Here is a 21,382-nt window from a genome sequence, read left to right as displayed (position 1 = left end):
ACTGGACTGAACGTTGGAGGGTGAAAACCTGTTGAGTTCTAAGACTCCAAGTAAGTCAACTTATATTGTGTGGCTGCAACATGAAACGATTATCATATTGTATGTTAGTATAGGCACACATGCACATATACACACTGTCCTAGAAAGTTGCTTGGAGACGTTAGTCTAGTGAGTGCTGATTTAGAAAAATATGAATGGTAGATATCCGTCATATCCTAGATGGCTAATCCTCGTCAAACTGCTTGATTTTATTATGTTCGGTTTAGTACCGTGACGAGTGGCTAAGAGGTGAGGATTTCTGGTTAAACCTAGGGGCGCCAAAATGAATGGGACCTAGGGGCCCTCATGCTTACTTAATCAGTGAACGGTTTGAACCCGAGCAAGTGCTCTGATAAGTTATTCCCGGATAGCAGCCGTGAATATTGGCCATTCAGTGAGAGTGCCTAGAGATACTAATGGTTGCCAAGTTTGAGTGAGGCTGAACACCCTAGGGGCAACTGCTCACCAGCACGATTGATTAACATAGAAGTCTCTGTAAAACTGTGTAAATTCGATTACACTCTTGGATAAGTAGTGATGCCCTAGGTAACACGATAGTTACCCTTGATGGGGATATTTATTGGCTAGATCTTAGTGTTGAGAATCGATTCTCTCTTACAAATTAGCATTTATGTTGGAGGGCGTGTTACACCCGAATTGTTGGAAATTGTTGAGCTTTGGTCTCGAAATATATTGTGATATATTATATCTTCTTGCTCTGGGATTTTCTGAGTGCAGGGATATATTTGTTGATAAGATATAGTTGTGATATAATATATCTTCTTGTTCTGGGATTTTCTGAGTGCAGGAATTTATCTGTTTATAGGAAATAATTTATCATTGGTTATCAGGCATGACCATATGTTTGCCAGGATGCTTTTGCGTTCTTGAAATTGATTGTGTAGGGTTCGGATGGATTTGAAACCCTAATTCTCTGCATGCTTTTGTTTTAAGGTTGACTCACTTACCTAGTTGTTTCATGTTGTAGGTAAGAGCAAGGGCAAGGCAGAGCAGTGAGCGCTGGAGTCTACCTTGCAAATATACATGTGGATCGACCTTTTGGGAAGCCGTTTTATTTTTGGAAATGTTATGTAATTTTCCTAAAATAGGCTCACTCTACTCGTTATAAAATATGTTTGTAAATAAATGTTAAGTATGGCCATACGACTGTTTAAAAAGTTTTTTTATACGGGTTTTTGAGACTTTTTGTTAAATGAAAAAAATTATATTTTTGCATTATCGAGTCTTGAAAATCCGGGTCGTTACAATATGGGTCTTGTTAAACACATTGTTTGTAGAAAAATGAAACCCACAAACTCACCTACCAGGCAGCCTGTAACGCCCCACGTCACTATGGATGATTCCTGGAATGATTACTGGCTTTGCAAACCTACACGATTCTTTCTAGTGTGCTTTGTCCTCATTCGCACGCTTCCTGAGAAAACTTCCCAGGACGTCACCCATCATGAGACTACTCCAGGCCAAGCACACTTAACTTTGGAATTCTCAAATGATGGGCTACTGAAAAGTTGATGCATCTTGTTGGCATAGGTAGTACCCATCAATCCATTTAAGCCCTCTTCAATTGTGTAGTCCCATACCTACATAGTCTTAGAATCATCACACTTGACCTTCCCCAGGTGATGTGGGATTGCAAAACTTTTTGCCCGGTCTTTCACCCCTACGGATCACAGGATTTTGATTGTCACAATCACCCCCACTTAGGGGTCTGACGTCCTTGTCGGCCACACTTCCGGCTGGGTCAAGGATCTGATACCATTTGTAACGCCCCACGTGAATATGGTTGCTTCTTGGAATGACAACTAGCCCTGCAAACCAACACGTGTCTTTCCAATGTGCTTTGTCCTCACTCGCACGCTTCCTGGGAAATCTTCCCATGAGGTCACCCATTACGACACTACTGCAGGTCAAGCATGCTTAACTTTTGAATTCTTAAGTGATGGGCTGCCAAAAAGAAGATGCATCAATCCATTTAAGCCTTATTCAACTATGTAGTCCCATACCTACACTGTCTTAGAGTCATCACACTTGACCTTCCCCAGGCGATGTGGGATTGCATAGCTTTTTACCCAGTCTTTTCCCCCTACAGATCACAGGATTTTGACTGTCAAACAGCTTGCGTCAAATACCAAGGGTCCCTCAAACGACCCTCAAAGCTTAAATTTTTCACCACCAGACATCCAGCTTAAGGCTCGTCCACGCGATGGCCCTCAAGCATAGGTATCTTGGTACATCGTCCCTCGAAGCGTCATATCGACTAAGATGGTGGCTAAGTATCCCAAGAAGTATGGGCTTCCTGGGATCACTTTATACAAACCTACACCTGACCAGAGGGAAAACGTGCTCGGAGGTGCCCACAACGCCTGGTCGAGGTACCATATAGAAGCAGGTGCAATCTTGCCCTTGCATGAATTTTTTCGTGGGGTGGCCAATTACTTCAAGGTCGCCCCTTTCCAAATAACTCTCAATGGATATAGAGTACTTTCAGCACTCTATATCTTATATAACAATAAAAAATGGCTTGTGCCTACCCCTCATGAGATCAACTATCTGTTCGTTCCCAAATCCAACCCCAATCAAAGAAACACAGGGTTTTTCTACTTGTATCACCAGGAATCTGCTTGCACATTCCTGAGTGACATAACTTATAAGTCCAACGTGGGAAAGTATTTCCAGGAATACTTCCTCACAACCAACTTGGTCACCGACAACATGGGCTTCACGTGAGGAGGTAAACTTTTAATCTTTGTTTGACATTTTTCTAGTCACTTTGCATTTTTCCCTTGTTCTTAATTGGCTTGCGTTGTACCTAGGTCCATGGTACCGACTGGACTCTACTCCAGAAATGGAGTTAAGAGCTGCAGCCCTGGACAACATGATGAATATAGAAAAAAACGCCTAAGAGCTGGTGACAGAGAGCAATCTGAGGCTAGTCGGTCTTTTAGAGCCTCACCAGAAATGTCTATTGCTAGAAGTGTCGCTGGAGACGGCACTGAAGCACAAGAAAACCCCGAGCAACAACAAGATGTGTCACAGCCCCAAACACCTCGACCAACAGGAGTGACCATTCAGGAACCAAGTCCCAACACTCGTTCAGCCAGTACCCCTCCCCAACATGGGAGGGGAAAACAAAAATTACTTGAATATACTAGTCCTATACTTACATCCTCTGATGAGAACGGTATAAATCTTTCACTCTTAGATAAACTTCCCATCCTTTATCATCTATTTCATAGGGATGGAAACTTTAAATTTACGACCAGTAGTTTTAGTTTGGACTTCTTCGAGGCAGGTAGTGAGTGTAGCAATACCTGTTCGAACATTACTGCTCGAGTACTTATAAATAATGAATGATAATATAGCAAAACAACACACGTAGTGAGCAAATACTTGTAATAAATACAATAATTGGCAAGAATAACTGGCTGCGCACAATTCCTTTTATTTCTCGTAAAAAATGGACAAATTTTTTGTCTGTATGAATGATCAAAAATTAATCTTACACTTATAAGCGACCAGCCATCTAACTAGCCATCCCTTGTTCAAAACTTGTAAAAAGTAAAATTAATACAAGCCAAATCTTTTAAAAGAAATGTTCATTGATAGTACTTGCGCAGATGTTCTCCATTCCAACAGCGAGGAATGAGATCTCCATTTAAGCGAGCAAGTTTGTATGTGCTTGGTTGAAGAATTTCTTCAATCTGATACGGACCTTCCTAATTTGGTCTGAGTACTCTAGCAGCCTGATCGCGAGTGGTTAGAAAAACTCTTCTAAGTACAAAATCTCCCACATCAAACTCTATTTCCTGTACTTTAGAGTTAAAATGTCAAGCGACCTTTTGTTGGAAAGCTGCAACTCGTAGCTGAGCATGCTTACATCTTTCGTTGACCAAGTCCAAAGTCTCCATTAATATCTGGTTATACGTATTCTAGTCATATGTCATCCTTCTATGCGATGGTGGATCTAACTCAACAGGTAACATGGCTTCATACCCATAGGCCAAGGAAAATGGCGTATGGCCTGTTCCTCTTTGGTGAGATGTTCTATACGTCCAAAGCACTTATGAAAATTGTTCTAGCGATGCTCCCTTTGCTTCTTTGTATCTTTTCTTAAGTGTGTCCTTCGAAGTTTTTTTCATAGCTTCAACCTGTCTGTTGGCTTGTGCATGGGCAACTGACGAAAAGCTCTTTGTGATACCATACCACTCGCAGAAATCGGTGAATAGGTCACTATCAAATTGTGTGCCATTATCTAATACAATCTCTTTTGAAAAACCATATCTACATACAATGTTTTTGACAACGAAATCTAGTACTTTCTTGGTCGTGATTGTTGCAAGTGGCTTTGCTTCAGCCCACTTAGTAAAGTAGTCGACAATAACTATTGCACACTTGACATTCCCTTTTCCTGTGGGCAAAGATCTGATTAGGTCAATTCCCCAAACTGTGAATGACCATGGGCTTTGAATCTGTTTAAGCTCATTTGGGGATGCTCGAGGTTTCTTGGAGAATCGTTGGTACTTATCACATTTCTTTATGAATTCCATGGAATCCTCGATCATCGTAGGCCAGAAATACCCTTGTCGAAGAATCTTCTTTGACATACTTTTCCACCAGCATGATCTCCACGGAATCCTTCATGTACTTCTTGTTTCAATTCCTTATCATTTTCCTTGGAGATACATCTTAATAAAGGCATTGAATATCCTCGTCTATATAAGATTCCATCGAGTTGGATAAATCGAGATGATTGCCTTTGAAGTGTCCTTGCCTTATTCCTATCTGCAGGTAACAATCCTTGTTCGAGATATTGTATGATGGGAGTCATCCATGTGTCAGACACTTGTATTACTAGGGAGGAATCTTCCGCTTGAATGTTGGGTGATGATAAACGTTCGGCCGGTACTATGCTAAAAGTGTCGGCATCCTTGGCGCTAGCTAACTTGGCTAAGGCATCGACGTTTGAGTTCTGGTCGCAAGGTACTTGTTGAATGGTATACTTCTCAAAGTGTGCTAGTGAGTCCTTCGCTTTGTTCAAATATGCAACCATAGGACCTGTAACGACCCAAAATCGCTAATAAGGCTTAAGGGCCTTGGTTAGTGTGCCAAGAGGGCACTAATGGAATAATTGTGATTTAAATGAGTAATTATATGTTTAGTAATGTTTATATAATAATTGATGATATTATGTGTTAATGTGATATGAAATAAATATGTGATATTTGTGAGAACCACATTATTATGTGGACAGGTTCGCAGAGCACGACTCAAGATGATTCTAGGGTCAGATAGCGAGAAAAGTCACAACGAGACTTAAGATATGACTTTGGATAAGTCAGGGGTATCTCTAGATAGCGGGTAGCGATTTGGACTATCGGGTCATGAAAATAAGTACATGGAGATATATTTGAGGTTAGGATGTCTAGGCGGAAATATTGGGGGATTTTACCATTTTGGCCTCGGGGACGGTTCCGGCACCTCGAGCCTCGGACTAACTTAATGAGTGAGATAGACATAAGGAAGCCTTTAGGAAATACAAACCGACTAAAACTTTTACCTCAACTCTCTCTCACTCTCAAGGAAAACAAAGGGAAGGAAAAACACAGTGAACTTAAGGGGAACAAGCTGGAATTTACGAGATTTGTGGTGAGGATTTGGAGGTTTAGCTCAGGAGTAAATCAAGAACAAAAATAGGGATTAAGGTAAGCATCTAATCTTCTTTTCTGTGGTTGAATTCTGAGTTCTAGTTGGGTTTTGGTCAAGTTTTGAAGCAAACATGGTTTTGATGTCTTAAGGCAGAATTAAGGAGGAAACTTGGAGATTTAGCTTGGCTTTGGCTTGGTGAGGTGATTCAACAGAAGAGGTAAGTTTTAACTCATGGTTTAGAGGTTTTAGATTGGGTTTGAATGGCTGGTTTGAATGTTCATAGCTCTTGAGTTTCAGAAATTGAAAAGAGAAGATTAGTGTGTGTTGGGTTGAGTTTTTTTGTGGAATTAAGTTGTTTAAGTCATGTTAAAGGTATTGGATTTGTTGGGTGTTGAAGTAGGGAGCTTAAGGGTGGTTGTGACTAAGGTTTTGAACCTTGAAATGGTGTAAATTCTGGGTTCGAAGGGGAGGGCCGCGGCTCTGTTCTAGAGCGCTGCGACCCTAGCATACAAAGGAGCCAAGGAGGCTCGGCCAAAGGCAAGCGTCGCGGCGCCCAAAGTAAGGACCGCGGTGCTTGTCCTCCTTCAGGGGTGGTGCTGGTTCTGTTTTGGGGAAGGGCCGCAGCTAGGCTTTAGGGGCCGCATCCCTTGGTTGCACACATGAGTTTTTGAGGGTTTTCGGCACGGGAAAGTGGTCTAGTGTGCTCGGGTTTGGTTTCACCACCGTGCTTGGTGGAATTTGGAATCCCGGGAGTTATTTTTGTAACTGGAAACCTATATTGGAGTATTAATGGAACCCTATACCTTGGTTGTGACTAGGTGATAAACACTTAGGCTCAGGAACGGATCGTGCTTGAGAGGCGTTGCTCGTAATCCAATAACTGCACAGACTAAAGGTAAGAAGACTGCACCCGATTGAATATATGTGATGGGACTAAGGGCTCGCTATTGTAAATGCTCGAAAAGTTGGTATTATGCCATGCAAGCCATTTAGTGAACCAACGGCCTGAGGGTGCCAAGGGTTTCACTAGTGCACAGGGCGCGGCTCGGCCACTGGTAGTCAAAGACAGCTTAATATGCACTGAGCTCGGTTTAAGCGGGCCGGAGTCAGTGGGTTAAACAGAGGGTGCGGCCTAAGTCGCCGGTCCTGAATATTATGTGATATGAGTGTTATATGTGATAGAATGTATCTTGAAACTGATTATATACGATGAATATCTGTTGGGGATTATCTTATGGGAATACATGCATAAAGAGCTAGTTGTCTGTTTTCATTGATTGAGTTGTTTAAGATGTTTTCTTGCTGGGCCTTGGCTCACGGGTGCTACGTGGTGCAGGTAAAGGCAAGGGCAAATTGGACCAGCCTTGACTGGAGAGCTCAGCGAGCGGAATGTACATAGCCAGGTGCTCGGCCGCCATGGTTGAGGTCTGGGCCAGGACATGAAACCTGAAGACTATCTGTTTTTCCTTAGTATGGCTAGTGAATACTCATGTATTTTTTTGGAGTCTGTAAACTTATTTTAACTCTACTTTCTTATGGGATCCCGTGTTTATTACAGTTTAAATATATGAAATGAGTCTTTTGAGACCAAAACCTTTTTAACCCTAGCTCTTACATGTTTAGTGACACGTTTTTTTAAATGTTGACTTGATTAATGAGTCTTGCACCTTTATAAGTACACAGTGTAATGGTCTTGGCTATCCAGGGCGTTACAGAACCCCTAGTCTAATATTCTCCAATAATCTAATTAACAACTAGTTGGGAGTCACTGTATATTTCTAGTGACTTTATGTTCATTTCCTTGGCTAGTCTGAAACATGCGAGCAGGGCCTCGTACTCAGCTTCATTGTTGGAGGCTGTAAAGTTGAATCTAATTGCACAGTGAAACCGATGTGCCTCGGGGGTAATTAAAATCTACCCTGCACCCAAGTTGTGCTCATTAGATGACCCATCTACGAATAGTTTCCAGGCAGGTGTTTGGTCTTGACCATTTATCTTTATAATCGACTCGCTAACAGGGAGTCCTATGAATTCAGCCATGAAATCCGCCAAGGCTTGTCCCTTTATGGCTACTCGAGGTGCATAGGAAATTTCAAACTACCCTAGCTCTATTGCCCATTTTAGTAATCGACTAGCGGCTTCTGGTTTCTTCAAGACTTGCCGTAATGGCTGGTCGGTAAAAACTACTATGGTGTGAGCATGAAAGTAGGGTTGTAGTTTTCTAGATGCCAATATCAAGCAGTAAGCCAATTTCTCTATAGTTGGATATCGTAATTCGGCTCCCACTAGCCTTTTAATTATGTAATATACTGCCTTTTGAATATTTTGTTCCTCCCTGATTAAAATGACACTGCCAACATACTCTGTTATGGCTAAGTATATGTACAAAGTCTCTCCTTCGACCGACTTGGACAAAATGGGCGGTTGCGACATATGGGTTTTGAGCGCGTAAAAAGCATGTTCGCATTCTTCTGTCCATTCAAACTTTTTTTTTCCTCTGAGTAGATTAAAATATGGGACATACTTGTCCATAGACTTAGGTATGAATCTACTCACAGTCGCAATTCTTCCAGTCAGGCTTTGCACATCTTTGACTTTGGCTGGTGACTGCATCTCAATCAGTGCTTAAATCTTTTCAGGATTGACTTTGATTCCTCGCGATTTTACTGTGAATCCCAAAAATTTACCTGATTAAACACTAAAGGAACACTTTAGAGGATTAAGCTTCATCTGATATTTATTCAAGATGTCGAAGCATTCTGTAGGTCCTTGATGTGTTCAGCGGCCTTTCTCGACTTGACCAGCATATCATCGACGTAAACCTCCATGTTATTGTCGACCAGTTATTTGAACACGTGGTTGACTAGTCGCTGGTAAGTCGCAGCAGAATTTTTCAAACTGAAGGTAATTACTTTGTAGCAATAAAGTGTTGTATCTGTTCGAAAGCTAGTGTGGTCTTCATCAGGTTTATGCATACTAATTTGATTATAGCTAGAGTATGCATCCATGAATGACAAAACTTCATGTCTTGATGTTGAAAACAATCCTTGGAAGCGGGAAATAATCCTTCGGACAGGCTTTATTAAGATCTGTGTTATCCACGCATGTCCTACACTTACCATTTGGTTTGGGAACTAGTACGGGATTAGAGACCCAAGATGGACAAAACGCTACCCTGATGAATCCATTTTCCTTCAGCTTCTTGACTTCTTCCTTTAAGGCTTTAGATATGTCTTTGTCGATCAGCCTTCTTTTTTTGTTGCACTGGTGGATGATTTTTGTCTATATTCCAGACATGGCTAATCACTACTAGGTCAATCCCAACCATATGTTTATGCGACCAAGCAAAGACTTCCTGGTGCCTCCTCAAGAACTCCACCAGCTCTTTCTTTATCGTTGTCCCTAAGTTTTTACCGACATTCACAACTCTGGTCGGATCTTTTTCTTCTAGTTGGACCTCCTTGAGGATCTAAGTCCCTATCCTCACTTTGGGCAACGCCCTATTTGGTGACTTGTTCACTTGATTGGGCTTGTGATTCGTTTACCACTAGCAACCTCTTCTCCACTGCGCTCCCCGATCCACCTCTTCTTGCCTTCGTGATCGAAGAATTGTAACACTCTCTAGCCTCTTACTGATTGCCCAATATGCACCCAACACCTGCATTGGTTGGCAATTTCATGGCCAGATGCCAGACCGAAGTTACCGCTTGCAGATCGACGAGTATGGGTCTTCCGATCACGGAATTGTATGTGGACGGACAATCAACTACTATAAAAGTAGCGAGAAATGTTATGTTCGCAGGTGCAATTTCTGTTGTGATTAGGAGTTTCATCGATCCTGTTGGTGCTAGCCCTTCGTTAGAAAAACCATAGATTCTTCGATTGCACGGTTCTAAATCTTGTACTGATAATTTCATTCGTTCCAGTGAAGTTTTGTATGAAATGTTGACCGAGCTTCCTGAATCTACCAACACTCGTTTCGCCATCATGTTGGAAATATGAACATCCACGACCAGAGGATCTGAGTGGGGGAATCAGACATGTTGTGCATCCAGCTCAGAGAAAGTTAGTAATTCTTCCTCTGTTCAAGCTTTTTTGAGAGTTCGCTCCTCGACATTTAGCATTTCGATGTCCTGATCATGACGTAGGGTTCTGGCATATCTGTAACACCCTGGATAACCAAGGTTGTTACACGGTGTGTTTATAAATGTGCAAGACTTGCTAATCAAGTCATATAGTAGAAAACGTGACCCTAAAGTCATAATCAGGTTAGGGTTAATAGATTTTGGTCATAAATAGGAAAGTTCTCATTTAAATAAATGTTTAATACATGGGATCCCAAAAACAGGTTGTAAAGGATAGTTTACAAAAAATTCAAAGTTTATGTACAACCACAAGCCACTCTAATGGAAAAATAGGTGCTTTAGGTTCTCTTATCCCTGTACCATCCCTCTGTCGTGGCGGCCGAGCAACTGATGTAGAGTCCAAGGACTTTACTTAGCTAATTGTTAGTAGTATTATAGTATATTTAGTGTTATCTTTGTTACTTTGGATTTTTGGTTCAGACCGGGAATTATTTGGACACTCATAGTAGTACTTATAGATTTTCTAAGTTTAACCTATAGTTTAAGAATATTAAGTATAACCTAAGGTTTGATTAATGTGACTGATATTAAGGATTATATTATTATATTATAAGGTTTAGACATCAACCAATAGGATTTTAAGCACATGTTATGAATGGTAATTAAGGATTAAGTATTTTTGAGGATTAAATTAAATAAGGGTAAAGTTTGAATGTTATAGAGTCAGTCAGCAGCTTTGAGTACGTTGAGGGCTTAGTCAAGGCTGTTTACTCCATTCAAACTTAGCTAAAAATGTGTAAATTCGTGTTTAAATATTCAGCGTATGCCGATATATCGCAGCTATAGGGGGCGATATATCGCAGCACGTAGATACGGAAAACACGAATCGATGCACGGTCGCCTCGGGAACAAAGGTCCAGGCGATATATCGCCTACAGGGGGCGATATATCGCCTCCACCAGCATGTTTTCAAATACTTTTGAATTCTTTTCCTTTCAGCCATTCAAACTCCTTCAACAGTCCAGCATCTTTTGAACGAGTCTTCAGCCTCTGCTGAACGATTATTCAAATGATTTTCACCTAAAAAGCCATTATTTTTATTCAAGTAAAATCAAGATATTTTCATTCCCAAACTCTATAAATAGGACCTAGTACCCAGCCATTATTCACCATTTGCTCTAAGTTCAGAAGCTGCTAGTGTTAAGTGAGTGTGAGAGTGTAAACACTTGGTTTGGGGAAAAACTATAAGCTTAAACATCATAAGTTTATCAAACACTTTGGGAAGTGAGTTCTATAGTATTTCGGTGGAGGTTAGATTGATCTTGCAATCTTTGAGGTAAACCCAAAACTCTAGTTCCTTTCTGTATTTTATGTTATTTCCTTTCTCAAAACCTTCTACTCAGTCCCCTAACCTTATTCTTATTTTGGTTAGGGAATCCAAGCTCTTAAGCATATAAGTCGGTAAGTATGTTTTTTTTATGGTTTAGTCTTTCCATCTCTTTCATTTCATCTCCTTTCTTTAGACTCACTCTTTCTTATGGTTTTAGGAGTGTTCCAAAAGTCCCAACTCGGTCCATAATCCCGGTAACTTTGGTAAGGAAAATAGGCTAGAATCAATATGTTATATGCTTATGTTATCTTATGTTTTATGTTGTTAAAATGTGTTATGATATGTTTGCATGTATGTTTGTAGGCTTGGGCATATGACCCATATGACTAACAAGACCCCAAATGGGTTATGGGCATATGACCTACTTAGCTAGTAGGACCCCACTAATCCCATGGGCATATGCTTGTATAGTGTATGGGACCCCAAGTAATAATGGCCATTATAATAAGTGTATGTTATATGTATTATGTTAAGTCTTTATGTTTTCTTATGAAATTATGTATATGACTTTGTGTTAGATTTTCCTTGCTGGGCATTAGGCTCACTCCTTTCTGTTTATGTGCAGGAAAATAAGCTTTAGAGGTGGAAAGATTCGTGACGCTTGGAGGATGTGTATCGATGATGAATGGAGTCAAGGGGCCGAGCGTTAATCGATTCGAGGATGTAGTTTCGGTTTTATGTCTTTTTATATGTATTTTCCGCACTAATTATGTAATGTTTTATTATTTTAAATTATGTTTTTGTTTTAAAGACAATGGGATCCCATATCCGTTTTGGTATTTACTTTGTAAATAACTCTTATTTTGCAAGTTATTCAATAAATTATTGTATTTTCGTAAAAATGTAAGTTTTATGTATAGTTTCGTTAATGGTCCAAATAGTCTAGGTTAGTGGGTCATTACAACTGACTATGTACATTCTGCCCCAGAGCTCTCCAACTCAGGAATGGTCCACCTTGCCCTTGCCTTTACCTGCACCACGTAGCACCCGTGAGCCAAGGCCCAACAAGAAAACCAAAATGAAGAGCATAAGTAATACAGACAACCAAATAATCCATAAGTTGTTAACCAACTATTCAACATGCCATAACAATCATCTAATCAGAGAGGTTAATCAATTATTCAAAAGCCATTCATCTCAGTATTAAACAAGCTATAAACAACAGACAACAATGACATCATATCAATATTCATCATACAATACTCAGGGTCGACGCCCTTAGGCCGCACCCTTTATTTAACCCACTGTCTCTGGCTCACTTATGTCGAGCACAGTGTTTAACCAACTGACTCCAGCCCGTTTAAACCGAGTTCAATGATTATTAAGTTGTCCTCAGCTACCAATGGTCGAGCCGCATCCTGTGCGCAAATATCAATTCTGGAAATCTTACGCCGTTTATTTCATGCTCACATGGCCTATCATATTCATACATTAATTGTAAAGTGATATAGGGAGCCCTTAGTCCCATCACAGTCACACAAAAGGGTGCAGTTTTCTTACCTTTGATTCTAAGTGCTTTAGTTAATAGAGGTGTCCCTCTAGCAAGATCCTGCTCCGAGCCCTAGCGTACACCTAGTCACAACCCATATAATGGTACTTCGATGAGTTTGAATTTTAAAGGACAATCCCGGGACCAAACTCAGGCTCTTGGGAACTATAATTCCACCAAATGAAGTGGTGAAACTGTTCCCCAAGCCCCCAAGAAAAAACCCTAAAAAGTACCCAAAAAAACCAAGTTCTAGAGGCAGGGTAGCGCTACAGATGGAAACCCAGCCCCCCAGGAACACAGCCTAGCGTTGTAGCGCTCCCAGCCTAGCGCTACAGCACTGCAACCTGAACATACAAAATTCTGGGTTTTTCCCAACGAACTTTCCCGAGCCAAAGCTCCATAAACCCACTTCAATCATCAACTAAACTAAAAATTGAGTCCACAACTCACTATATCTCATCCAAAACAACTTAATAACTCCCAATACCTAGCTAAGAACCCCATCAACCACAGAAATCAAAGTTGAGCTTGAAGCTCAAGAACACCATCTAAACCGGAAAACTCAGATAATCAAGGTCAGAAATCGTTACCTCTGATGAATGAATCTGACCCTACATTGCCTTCAATGTTCCTCCCAACTTTGATTCCTCCAATTCCCAAGTTTAAATCCTTAAACTTCCATCCAAAACCAAACTCAGAAATCATTCTCTACAAAGCTCAACAAACTCAGATAAAACCTTACCTTAATTTGGAAGCTAATTCCAGCTAAACTCCTTAGCTACTCCAAGGATCAAAGCCCCAAAATCCTAGCCTGGACTTCCTCTTGAGTTCTCAGCTTCAAAATCCTCAAGGGAGAGTGAGAGAGAAAGAAATTGTGAGGGGAAAAGAAATGGGTATGTTGAGTGTTCTGTTTTCTTTCTTTTTTCCTTCACAACTTCTAACATTTTCTACTATTGTCTAATAAAAACAGAGTATCAGTTATCCCTCTTAATAATCAAAAAACTCGTTTACCCTCCAAACTAAAAACTAAACCTTTTAATCAATCTAAGGGTATTTTGGTTTTGCTCCCAATTCCCGCTTATTCCTCGAGTGTCCCTATTATTACCACTTAAATCCCGACATCTAATTAATCACTAATTGTTTTTCCCCAACGTCTTGAAATCTCTAATATATTTCCCAAATACTCAGAAATACCCCTAGGCTCCCCCGAGCCAGGTATAAACCCCCGCCGTGACTATTTCGCAAAACCGCTCACCAGGATCCTCTCGAGCTATATAATCCAAATACATCCACATAATAATGTGGTCTCGCACTAATATCACATATACGTTCACATTTATTCCCTCAACGATCCAAAATTACAAATATTCCCTTATAAGCATGCATGTCTAATACTCGAAAACATGCATTTCACACATCCATATAATCATATAGTCATGCTCATCACATAATCATGCATTTAATCATTTAAATCACACATAAACCAATTATGCCCTCCCGACATGCTAATCAAGGCCCTTAAGCCTTATTAGCGATTTTGGGTTGTTACAATATCTCTCCCTTGCCTTACCACTATCCCTAGATATATGTGGTTCCCCACAGATAGTGAGCAATGTACCAGCAACAAGACCTGGCAGCAGAGGAGGCGACCATTGGCGCACAGGTGCCTGCTCGTTGCCTCCGTGTGTATACTGCAAGGAATTTCCCCCTAGTCGTACATATCTCCTCAGATTTCCTTGTCGAATAAGGAACTCGATCTCGTCCTTAAGCTGGTTACACTCATTGGTACCGTGGCCATAGTCACTATGAAAACGACAAAACTTAGTCGTGTCCCTTTTGGATATGTCTTTCTTGATCCGGGATGGTAGCCTAAAGGGAATGGTGGTATGACTGGCCTGATACACTTCAGTGCGGCTATTGACCAGGGCTGTGTAATTGGTGAACCTTGGTTCGTATCTGTTTTGTTTAAGGCGCTTGTTATCAGATGTTGTTGGTTCAAAATTTGCCTTTTTTCCACCATTCTTATGGTTAACTTTGATGTTGTCGTTGGGTTTACCAGACCCGCTGGCAACTTTGGTCGAGTCTTCCTTCTTACCCTGGTCGGCCCTTGGAGACTTCCTTTCATTGGATATAGCCTCCTTTAGCTTGATATACTTGTCTACTCAGTCTAGAAATTCTTGAGTGCTCTTGACTCCATTTTTCCGTAGGCTACTCCATAGAGGAGATTGGCGTTGCACTCCAGCTGTGATAGACATCATCATTCTGTCATCTCCAATAGTTTTGGTCTCAGCAGCGGCTAACATGAACGGCTGCATATACTCCTTAAGAGTTTCTCCTTCCTTCTGTCAAATGTCGACCATCTAATTAGCCTTTGTTTGAAGTATTCGACCATCATAAAATTGTTCGCAAAACTCATTCACAAACATCTCCCATGAAACTATTCTGGCCAGTGGAAATTTGCAGTACCACTCCTGAGCAGAGTTAGACAAAGTGGCAGGAAAAATCATGCATTGTGCATCTTCAGACACCTTCTAGATGTCCATTTGTATCTCAAATTTATTTACGTGAGATACCAGATCTTCTCTTCCAGTGAAGTTGGGCAGAACTGGAATTTTGAATTTTCTTGGGATTTCTGCCACATCAATTTTGTTGATGAATGGGGTGGCTTTTCTTCGTTCATACTCTAAGTGGGACATTTTATTCCCGACCACCTGTTGCACGGCTTGATTCAAGGCATCCATCTGAGCCTGAACAATATCTGGTATTATAAGGGCGGCTGGAGCTAGGGGAAATACTCGTCGTGTCTCTCCCTTTGGCCATTAAGTACATCTCTCTGATCTTCATCCCTACGTCTCTGCTCGTTTGCACCTAGTCGGTCAAAGACGTTGGGTTGTCTTGGTTGCCCCCCAGCATTTTGACTTGTTGGTCAGTTATCCATTGGTGGAGGATTTTGTTGTCCATCCCTTTCGTCCTGCTGCTGACCATTGTTCCTCCTACCGGAGTCCGCCACATTGTAGTGATGGTCGTCTCTAAATTACGACCTGTGAGTGCACGACCTGCTGTACACATGGTTGCCCTCTCTTCTTCCTGGTCCATCCTGGTAAACAGGAGGGGGCCTACACTGGTCGTTGGGTCCCCTAACATTATTTTGTTGTGGGTGTCCCGAATCGCAGAGCCTGAGTCCACTTGCCTCCTGCTCCCTGAGGGATGCTGTCCCCTTCCAGGAGGGCTTTGTTTTTCCAACTGTTTGGCGCCTAGAGCTTCTGGGACATTGCTCATCCCTGCTCTGTCTATGCTGCTGATTGTTATCCTGACCAACACGAGAGGGTGGCTGCTGCTCGTTATTTCTGTCAAGATTCTAGGTTTTCCTTTCTTGCTGAACAGTTGGAGGTTGTTCTGGTCTATGCATACTTCTTGGGTGTGGTTGATTTTTATGATACTGGAGGTGATCTGACTATAGATTTTGGTGAAGGTGAGAGTTGCGTGGCTGATCTAGCTGAGAGGTTGGTGCATGTTGTCCTCGTTCCAACTAAATGGCTGCCTCTAAAGCCTCTATGGCATCTCTTTGCCGACGATCCATGTCAGCCTACCGCGCATTCAGTTCTTGGCACTGCCGGTCAATCTCCATTTGCTGCATCACCATAGATTCAGCCACATTCTCCTGGTTAGCTTTCAGAGTAGCCAACTCCTCTTGCAACACTATCAAAGTTGTTCGCAAGGTTTCATCATTCATGTCTTCCTCTTCCAATTCCACTTCTGGCTCGTCCTCCGCTACATCTTGTGGAGGAGGTAGATTTGGCACACTTTTAGATGTCTGTCCAGTTTGAACCGCTCTCCTAGAATTCTTTGCCATTGTTTATCTTGAATTTCTTGAGTTCAACTCTCAACAAAAGAACCAAAATATTGACCCTTGATTTGGTCAATGACACGGAAAATGATAAGAATTAACAAACTCAATGCAAGAACTAAATGACACAAAGATTTTATAGTGGTTCGGCCCCAGATATTGGTAATAACCTACATCCACTTGGTGATTTTATTGATGTAAACTCTAAAACATGTGATTAGTGAACTAGGGTTCACTAAGTTTCAGAAGCTTCAAAGTGGAATACAAAATTGTGTATAAAAGCACTTGTTCTCTCTTAATACAAATTATTCCATCCCCTTAAATGAACCCCACAAGTCTTATTTATAGGCTCTAGGATGTACATATGGGCCATGCTCAATTTTTGTTACAAGCATATTTGAATAATAACATAAATAATGATATTTACATATAAAGAGGATTAAATATCCTAGAAATATCCAACTCATAAATTTATTTGAATTCTAGCTTTGGTCCTAAGAGCAGATCTGGTCCCATATGTTAGCACATCAACTTCCTTGTTACTCAGCATGTCTTTCGCGCCCATCGATCAGCTCAATTTTTTCTTGATCTCTTGGTCATGGGTTGACCAGGTCTTCATTAATAACCATTCACATAATATTCATGTGCGCCTCGACCGTGCCACGTCATCATGGAAATATTTTGGGTAAACAGTATATATGTTTTTTTTTATGTTTATAGTCACTTGGGAAATATGGTTGCTTAGATAGCAAATCCCAAGATTTTTATCGTTATCATAGACTATAGTTGTGTCTAAACCTACCTCTAGAATAATAGTTAAGAGGAATATAGTAGTTTTTATCACATACTATGATAATGAGTTAATGGCCATTAATATTGTAGTTCATTTTATGTTTTATGTCTTATGTTTTAGTAGTTTTTCCTTACTAGGCATTAGACTCATTCCATTTTATTTAGATTGTGCAGGAAAATGATCATGGTAGGCGAGATGGATCCAAGGTGGCTTTGGAATGTGTATTGGGCGAGGAACTAAAGGAATGAATCGATGGGATCGATCGAGGATGACTTTGACATTTTGAGTCTTTTAATTATGTCTTTATGAATTTCGCATTTAGTACTTGAATATTTAAATAAAGGTTTTGTTTTCTTTATGATTTTATGTATAAACAATGGGATCCTATATTTTGGATTTTCTATGTATTAATAAATAAAGTTATATTATTTTATGTATATATCCAAAAATAGTAGTTATGTCTTGGTAGTTTTAAAGTTCCGGGATCTTTAAATTAGTCAGGTCATTACATTTATTTAATGTAACTTAAATTCAAATAAATGTTTAATTGAATTTAAATGTTTATTATATTGCAAGAAGATATTTATAATATCTTACCTCATAAATTATCTAAAAATTAAATTAAAAATAACTAAAATATTATATATTATTTTATTTAATGTAACTCAAATTCAAAGGAGATGATGTGACACTAAAAAATCTCTTCAAATCATATTAGTTTAAAAATAAATAAGATACTTAGGATATATTATTTAAAATCAAAGTAATAACATCATTGCTATTATTTAGTAATACGAAAATTTCTTAATTTCTTATTTATATTTATATGTATGATTTATTTTCCATTGTTAAAGAGATAAACTCTTTGCATTTTTTTTGTGTCAGTAATTTTGTTTCGCATTGGAATGTGAAAATAGTAACCAATACATTTATTATTAATAAGCATACTATGTAAAAAAAAAAATTAAGCATATTAGCATTTGGTTCATCAAGTTCTTGAGAATCTAAAAAAAATCTAATCAACCTATTATTATTATTATTATTTAAACACTATTACTAATAATAATAATAAAAATATATAATTACTATTACTAAAAACGGTTTATTTACTCTATAAACACTTCATATCTTAAGATGACATATAATTTAAATTTGATTATATATTTATTTTGATTAAATAATCTATGTACAATCTATACAAGCATAAATTTAATCAAATTAAATATCTAATTTAAAAAAATTAACAAATCATAATTAATAAAATTAACTAAATATCTAATTTAAAAAAAATTGAAAAATCCTAACCAATACACATTCAAATTTTTTTTAATGAATATTTGTATAAAGAGAATAAAATAAAATTAAAAAAACCCAAGATAACAACCAACCTATGTATACAATTTAAATTTGAATTATCTATTTTCTCTTTTTTTTCCTCATTTTTATTTTAATAATAATTATAATAGATGACAATTAAATATATATAATAATAAATAAATAATATATCTATTTATATTTTTAACCTTTAACAAATTACGGGATTCAAAAGTTAGCTTTTTACAATAAAGGGTCTAAACTAGTAATAGACCAAAATAGATATGGTTCAAATAATTTGTTTATATATTCCTATTTTTAAGCTTTTGACAAAACACGAGATCCACAAGTTAATTTATTTTTGTACCTTGAAATTAACACAAGTTCAATTACTCAGCTCGAGTACAGCTGGCAGATGAATATGTGGAAAAATAGCCACGTAAAATACCTGGCTAATAGTGATGTGAACAGCTTGAGTTTGGGGGCTGGACAGGTTGATACACAGGTTATTATCAGACTGCTTCTCAGGATAACAATTGAGTTTGAGACTTATAATAACCAGATCCAACTTAGGGCGCTCTGAGCTTACCACGAGCTAGGGTTCAGTTAGTCGTTGAACATGAGCTCGGGTGAGATATTCAGCTCGTGGAGACTTGGACATAACACATACTGAAGGATCCCAAGAGATTCAGATACTCCTTATACGCTCATTAATGCCCAGGCTATATCACATATCTATCATTTATTATCCTAGATCATAAATGTATATTCTATTATGTTATCAAATCATATCCCAAAATAAATGGAAATAATCTGTATTAAATAGATATCATATTTATTCACGCGGTTACCCAAACCTGTCCATGAAATTCCCTTATAAATACTAGGAATAATTGACAGGGAAAGGGACGACCATTTTTTTATTACCAAAACATTGCAAAAATTGAGAGAGAAAAGTAATAATATTTACTCATGGACTAGAGGGATTTTAACAACTAAACCACGTAAAAGTTGTGCGTGTTCGAGAGAGTGTTAATTATTTCATTACATTTTATAATTCAGCACTAATCTACCTGTTTAATTTCTTAATACACTATTGGTGCTTTCATTGAGAGGAAGTTAGCGCTTCAAAAGTTTCAGTCGACATTCATCATGGTGCTCATGATAACTCCATTTTAGTGTTGTTTTAGGATGTGTTTTTTTGGTAATCTTGAGTATTTATGTTTGTTTTGTGCAAGATTAAGCTTGTTTTTGTCTTTGTTGTAGGTCGGTGCACTGAATCATGAGACAAATGTGAAAAGAAGAGGAAATGGTGAAAAAATGAGCATTCAGTGGTTGCTTGACTCAAAATGGCGCTAAGGACGACTTATAATAAGTTTTTGATGAAGGAAGGATGTTGAAAGGCTAAAATTTGAAAATAATGGAATTAGAGTCGCAGCATAGGCTTAAGGGCTGCAACTCTAGCCAAGTCAGAACCTGAAGGTTGCTGAAGGGAATTAGAGTTGTGAATTGCTCTTATAAGTTGCGGCACTAGTGGAAGTTAGAGGCGAACCCAAGTGGTGCATCTACATGCGAGTCGCGACTGGAGTTAAGACGGTCGCAACACCTGAATACCTGACTAGACTTTGAATTGCTTTAAAATGACATGGGTTGAAACCTAGGAAAGGCCAAGTCGTGACCCGCCTATGAAAAAAAAAAAGAATTCATGGTTTTTTTTAGTATAAATTCAGACTTTATGTTTCAATTAGGGTTAGATCAAATTTTAATTACGAGTTTAGAGATTAAATTTGATTCTGAGACTAGTTTTTCTGCACTTTCATATTTTTTATTTCTTCTTCAAGTCTTTGAATTTTATGTTTATGAATAATTATTTTGTTGTTTTATTCATGTCTGATATGAACTAAACACTTCTATCTAGGGTTTAATGTAGTCACTTGGATTTCTGTTTAATCTTATTATGATGTTCTATTGATTCTAATCTAGATAATGTTTGCTTAATGCTAGTAAATACCTGATCAATATTTTCTCGATTTATGATTTTGATTCAAAATTCGAAAGATGAGAATTGAATATGCTATCTTTATATAGGCATAGGTTACATATTGGAGGAAAGTACTTATATGGCTTGTGTAGTAATTAGGTTTCTGTGTCCAATTTGGGGGATTAATCAAATGAGGATCCAAATCTCCAAATCACCAATTTTTTAGAGTTGTGTAAGACATTCAAAATGAACAGGGTGAGTAACGATGTTGTCAGATTAAGATTATTCCCATTTTCGTTAAGAGACAGAGCTAAGAGTTGGCTGAATTCATTACAAGATAACTCTATAGTTACTTGGGAAGACTTGGCTCAGAAATTCCTTGGTAAATATTTTCCTCCTGCGAAGTCAACCCAATATAGAGGAGAGATCAATAACTTCCATTAGCTGGCTGGGGAGTCATTATATGATGCGTGGGAACACTTTAAAGAGTTGCAAAGGAAGTTCCCACATCATGGAATAGAGAAGTGGCTGCTGGTGCATACATTTTACAATAGTTTTGGGGGAAATATAAGGACAATTATTGATGCAGCATCGGGAGGAGCGTTTATGAGAAAAAATCTCTAATGAAGCTTATGAACTACTGGAAGTGATGGCCATGAATAACTACAATTGGCCTACTGAGCGTGAGAATAAGAAGGTGGTAGGAGTCTTAGAGGTTGATCCTATTGCTTTATTGACTGTGCAAGTGACATCTCTCACCAAGCAATTGCAGTAGAA

General features: G+C 38.9%; 1 non-coding gene across 1 annotated transcript; it reads right to left on the bottom strand.

Annotated features, from left to right (window-relative positions):
* Window positions 1-21,017: 21,017 nt before the first annotated feature.
* Window positions 21,018-21,123, bottom strand: LOC133833300 (small nucleolar RNA R71). Its single transcript, XR_009892691.1, has one exon. It is a non-coding gene; the product is annotated as a small nucleolar RNA R71 (small nucleolar RNA).
* Between the last annotated feature and the right edge of the window lie 259 nt (window positions 21,124-21,382).

Source organism: Humulus lupulus, chromosome 4 (assembly GCF_963169125.1).
Source record: "Humulus lupulus chromosome 4, drHumLupu1.1, whole genome shotgun sequence".
NCBI lineage: Eukaryota > Viridiplantae > Streptophyta > Magnoliopsida > Rosales > Cannabaceae > Humulus > Humulus lupulus.
This window is presented reverse-complemented; position numbering and strand designations above follow the sequence as displayed.